We start from the raw sequence: 5993 nt of genomic DNA, 5'->3' as shown, positions 1-5993 counted from the left end.
CTTCCACTCTTCTCTCTTCCCCTTTGTTGGTCTTTGTGTCTTCCAGTTGGTGATTTGTTGGTTCTTCTCTCTTCAGATGCTGCTTGGTTCTTCAGGGCATCAAGGACTGGATAGTGGTGGGAAGAGAGGGCTGTGAAAACAGTAGATAGTAGCAGAGAGTGTGGAGGGAAAACAGGAGAGTCTGCAGCCATGAACCCTGTTAGCCTTGTCTTTGAAAATGGAGTTTAGCCCTTTGAATCCTCCCTAAGGAGCAATGGCTGTTCAACAGAAGAGGCCTTTGTAACAGAAAATGTCACACTAGATTTCCCTCTGTGCGTCTGGTTTACACCATGCAAACTGGTTTACAAGAATTCTTTCTCCTGCTCAGTGGGGGCTCTGAGGCAGCCGTGATATTTGTTTAGCTTGTCTTTAAATTGCCAGATCAAGATTCTGGAACGGGATTTGGTTAACTGTTTGGGTGCTCTGCTGGCCAGGACAACCTCCAGCTCTTTCCCTGAACACTGTGAGCTCCAATAAGCTAAAGGAAGCCTGACTGTGCAAACAGGAGTGAAAAGGGTCTGCTGCATGGGGTATCATTTTAGAAGTTTTATTAACATCACCTAAATTTCATTTTTATTCAGATGCAGAAGAGGAACTAACGTGACAGTTTAGGGGTGTTGAGAAGAAGAAGGAGCCACCTTCTACATCCCTAGGGTAGCTGTAGCTCAGCTAGAGGCCACAGGTCTTGATCCAGCCCCTGGTAAGATACAGATGGCATCTTTTGATTATGCTGGGAGTCGCTGATGGTGCAATAACGAAATACCCTTAAATTGTCCATACTTAAAGATTAGAAGAGTAAGCCAGCAGCTAAGCTGGCACAGGTAAACATGCATTAGGTTTTGTTCCTGGAAGTAGACCACATATGTGGAGTTCAGCTATACGCTTTGGAGACTGGGCAGCATTCCTGTCCTCCGAGTAGACGTAAGATCCTTTGCCATCAAAATTGACGTAAATATGCAGGAAAAATTACTAGATGCTATACACAGATGTAGAGAGCCTTGTAGGACACTTGAATGGAGCAATACAATGTGATCACTTCACAATGCAGGGTGTTTCATGAACACGGACTGCAGAAATTAAAACCTTTGGTGATTTTCTGACACTAACAGTACTGCAGGTGAGTGCATTAGCCTGCAAGCTGGTCACCTGGTGCTCACTGATAAAGTGCCTAAAAATAGCATCTGTTGATATAATGCCTGAACTGAAGCTGGATGCTAGTTTATAAAATTTGATGCAGTGAGAAGCAGAGCATCCTTACTGTGAGACAGTCATGAACTGTCTGACACGTCTTTAACCTCTCCAGTCCCAGGAATCCCCCCGGCCATCCCAGCAGCCCTCGAGGTGCTAATTTTTTGCCAAGAGACATCTATGACTAAAAGATCAAGTAAGATTTCTGTTACTGGAGAGTGCAAACTTACCCTTTGTCACTGTACCCATCAAACATGGTGAGAGGTGGTGATAGTCCTGGGAGCCCATATGCAGCAAGGAGCAGTAGCAGCGGGATCAGGAGGGTGCTTTGACACAAATCTCACACACTTTATCGTGCTGCTTTGTCTGATGCTTTGTCTAAGCTTCATCACTGCATGCACCAGCAGCCTCTCCAGGTCCTCACCTCTCAGACACAGCTTTCCCTTTTATTTTGCGAAAACCTGCAGAGAGAGTGCTGGTGTATGAAGATTTTATGCGTGGCTAACAGAACAGTGGAAAAGGGGGATGTATGGCATCACGTTGATGAACACAAACTGAAGTGCTGATAGGAATACAGGTGAGTCACTCGAAAGCTAGTCTGTAGATGACTTTGGCTCTGAAAGGCCTTCACATAGAATGCAACAGAGGCTCTTTGGTAAACAAGCAGTGTAAAGGATGAGTTGTTTCAAACATGATGGTAAAAGGGAGGCATGGGAAGCTAGTTAGAGCCTGGTTTTTCACTTTCTGTACAACCTCAAAACATGCTGTGCAAGCAGAGAAGACTTGTATGGATCTTGCATCAGAACTTCAGTGCTGTTTGTAGTGGTGAAGCTGTGGTTGTGTGCTTCCAGATCCTGTGCTCTTCCAGCTCGCATCCTCTCCACTCAGATACTAAATTACTCATCCTCAAGAGTGTCGTATCACTAACTAGTTTCCATCTGGCTTGTGCTCTTCCTGCAGCGAGAGTAGTGCCCCCTGATTTTTCTAGCATATTGAGGTGAACCAAGAGTTCCAAGAGTGTGCAACATGTGGGAGTGGTGCTGTGAAGTGCCTAGCATGGGCTAGTTGTGTCCTCCTGCGTTTGCTCTACCAAATTTCCCTCTGGGTTGGAACTGGGGATCTCCAACCTGGAAGAATCTCATGGAGCTTATTTGCTTTCCTGGCTGTAAGCAATGCTGAATCCTGCTTTGTACAGAAAATTGATCTATCGGGTTTGATTTTTACTGGGACCTTATTAACTGCTGCCTGTCTCTTTTTCTTGTTGTTTTTTGGGGGATTTTTTTTGTTCAGAAGTGGCTTTGAACATGGGTTGGGTTCTTTTTTTTACAAGTTAAACTTTGTGTGCTCACAAACTGTTGGTGATAAACAGTGTGGCCTTCTCTCCTTCTCTGCCCAGGCTCATCAGCTGTGGAGTCAAACCTATATCCTCCAGGGCAGAAGATGGAAAATATTTATAGGCAGTGAAATCCAGTTTGAAAGGACATTCCTGAGACCTCGTGCTTTTAAACTTGGACAGAATCCCTCTCACGTCTGGCTCAGGACCTTGAAACTGGACCGGCCCATAAAGTAGTTCACTGGGACAGATTGAGAACAGGTCCAGACTTCCTGCTGAGACTATCGAGAGTGTCTTGGGTAGGCTCCAGGTCTATGATTTATGGACAAACCACAGGCTAGGAATCTGCAATCTAAGCTCCTTGAGCAGCAACTGTTTAAAACATTATGGGAAGAAATGGCCACTGTTACCAAAAGAAGAAAACTTGGGAGCCATTAATAATGTTCAGCACTTCTGTAGTGCCTCACGATTGTTAATTAACCCTCCCACCCGCCTTGTGAAGTAAGTCAGAATTATTCTTATTGTACAAATAAGGTCTGCATGGAGCTTAAATACATTTCCCTAAGAAACACAGTGAATCTGAGTTAGGGACACAGCCCAGGACTCAAGAATCCCAGCACAAAGTGAAACAAACCTCCTCCAAGATCCGGAGGCATAAAGACAAGTACCTGCTGGGTTTGGATGAGGCAATCAACACTAGTGTAACAGCAGCTTCGAGAGCATCTCTGCCCAGTACCCTGCTCATTTGGAAATTCTTCCCAGGGCAATTCTGGGTCTGCCTAAACCTTATCCGGTGACATCATGTGCTTTCCCAGTAACCCCCGGGTTCAAAAATTCCTGGGATTTCAGAGGAGACCTGGAAGCTTGGCTGCTTACTGGAATTATCCTGCACAAAGTCCTTTTCAGCTGGTTGTCTCCCCTATTGCTTGGGAAGAAGAGAATGGCATGCTAAAATCTATCTTGCTATCTTTCTCAACCCAGAACAGCTCACCTCCTGATGCTTCTGGAGTGGGTTAAATGTGGGTTTTCCTTTTCTTTCATCAGAAGGAAGCTTTTCTTCCAGAAAAAAAAAAAAAGTCATTCGTTCTCCCTCTGCAATCAGAATCATCTTTTGTTTCTCCTTTACCTCCCCCTTCACACTTAACCTCCATCTTCTCTAGAACACCTAGTGGCCGATGCTGTGGTTACGACACAGTCCAGGCCAAGAGGGAAGTTTATCTGCATGGACAGTCATTTTCCCATTCTCACCCATGACAGAAGGATGCTCCTTGGTGCTTTCTCCCACTGTCAGACCTGGAGCCCCTTCTGGCAAGAATTTTATCTCGAATCACAAGCCCCTTCTCATCACACTCCTCCTGGAGACAGTCTGGAGTGTGAACAGGTGGGAATGGGTAAAAAAGTCTGCCGTCAGTCCTGGTCGAAATGGAGTAGTTGGCAAGGGCCAAAGGCTTCTGTAAGTACTTACATTTGTAAGGACTCCTGATGGTCTCATTGCTGTTCATCTATTTACAGCAGCAGGAAGGATGAAAAAATGGTGAAAGCAGCAGAGTTTCCTCCTCTTCTTAAATCTATACAGCAAAAGGTATTGTAATGAATTGTCCATTAAACATATCTGTCCAACTTTATTCCAAATGTCAAGATATGATCTGCAAGGGATTTGAGGTCAGGTAACAGTAGTTAACAAAGAAGCAGTCTGTGAAACCAAGCAAAGCTTGGTTCTCCTTTTGCAGCCCAAGTAAATGAGGGGTAATTGGGGTTAAAACCTGATCCAGAAATAAATCAGTAAGTAAATCCTTCATGGAACTGTCCCAAATTAAACCCTTAGAAACTCAGGAAGTCAGAGCTGTGATGGGAGGCGGAGGGAGATTCAACCTGACTTTTGTTTCACTAATGTATCTCAATCACTGGCTTGTTCTGTCTCAAGTGGTTTAGCAGGTATTTTAAAAAACAAGTGTTCTAAGTTATTTTGCAATATGCTTCAAGAAATCAAAGGATGTGGATTTTTTTTTTTAGTTGGGTACTGTATTTTTAATGTGTTTAGAGAATCTTAGTATGTTTAATGCCCAGTTTCTTTACTGAATTATGGCGATTCTTCTTGGAAATTATAATTCATTTAACCTCCCAGGAGAACAAGACAAATTTTGGTTTATAACAAGTTAATTTGACATGCACACTCTAACTTGTGCTGTGTGGCTTGCTGAATGGAAACATGCGTTATTTTTCTGGCAGGCTTACAAGAGAAGATGGATATAGTGGCATGCACCATCCCAAAATTCACACTTTACAGGAAAACAAAACAAACTTGTTCTTGAGGCAAATGCTGCATTGTCGCTTGTTTTGCCCTTTCAGGAGACTCAGTGCACCGAGCTCTGTCATCCAGCATGGCCAAACTCCATGAGAAGGGCGGATTAACGCAATAAATTAATGCAAACCCTAAACATTACTCATTGGAATTGGCCTCTATGGCTGCTTCTCTGGTCACTGCTGACCTGGATTGAATCAATTTGTATCGAAAGCTTTAAAAAGTTAATCTGGAGCTGCCAAAGAGCTACCAGCTTTACAAGTCTTAACGCAGATCAGTAGATCTGCCCATCAGATTGAGCAGAGATAACAAAGTGAAACACAAATTTTGAGAAATGCTGACTGTAGCATTCTGGGGATAAATATGTATACGTATATATAATACATAACGTGTGTATTCATAGATATGTAGATAAACATATTTACATATTTACTATAAATACCATTGCACAGCAAATTCAAGCACAGTTATTTTAAAAACATTTTAGTATTGGCAATAGCGTCCACAAGTTCCATAATCATCGTTTTCTGCAGAGATGGCTCAAAATGAAAGTGTGATAGTAAATACCCTGTCTTTCACAACGTGTATCAGAAGTGTTGCTATTTCAGGGACCTGCCTGCATCTATACAGTTGCAATTCATGGGAGGGTACCACTAGCATGCATTAAATTAAGCCAAGATTTTCATAGTAGAGTCTAAAGCACCGGGGCCCTGTGCCAGCTCTGATACAGAGCAGTTCCCTGGTGGGGAGAAAAAGTGAATTATTAAAAAATTGCTTGCAGAAGTCCAGTAGGTCTACATGGTGAATGAGATAGTCTGCCTCCGATCAGCTGCCTGATTTTGGGAGAGCTGCTTCTCCTCTCTATACCTGTAACTGTGGCTGTGTCTTCTAGCTGGTGTTGGGTATGAGTAGCGAATAGAGCCTGTTGCAGCAACCACGTCCTTGTTGCCTTTAGGAATGGCCAGAGGCCTTGAAATGTCCTGTGAAACAGATACCCATTTGGGACCCAGTACATACTGTTAAATGTTGGTGCTTTTGAACCTGCCTGTATTGCAAATACCACAATTCCTTTGGTTCTTTTCAATGCAGACTTTTAAAAGGCTGCATTTACGCAAATCAGCAAGGCTCAGG

Source organism: Ciconia boyciana, chromosome 13 (assembly GCF_034638445.1).
Source record: "Ciconia boyciana chromosome 13, ASM3463844v1, whole genome shotgun sequence".
NCBI classification, from domain to species: Eukaryota; Metazoa; Chordata; class Aves; order Ciconiiformes; family Ciconiidae; genus Ciconia; species Ciconia boyciana.
The sequence above is the reverse complement of the archived record's forward strand: the minus strand, read 5'-3'. Positions refer to the sequence as shown.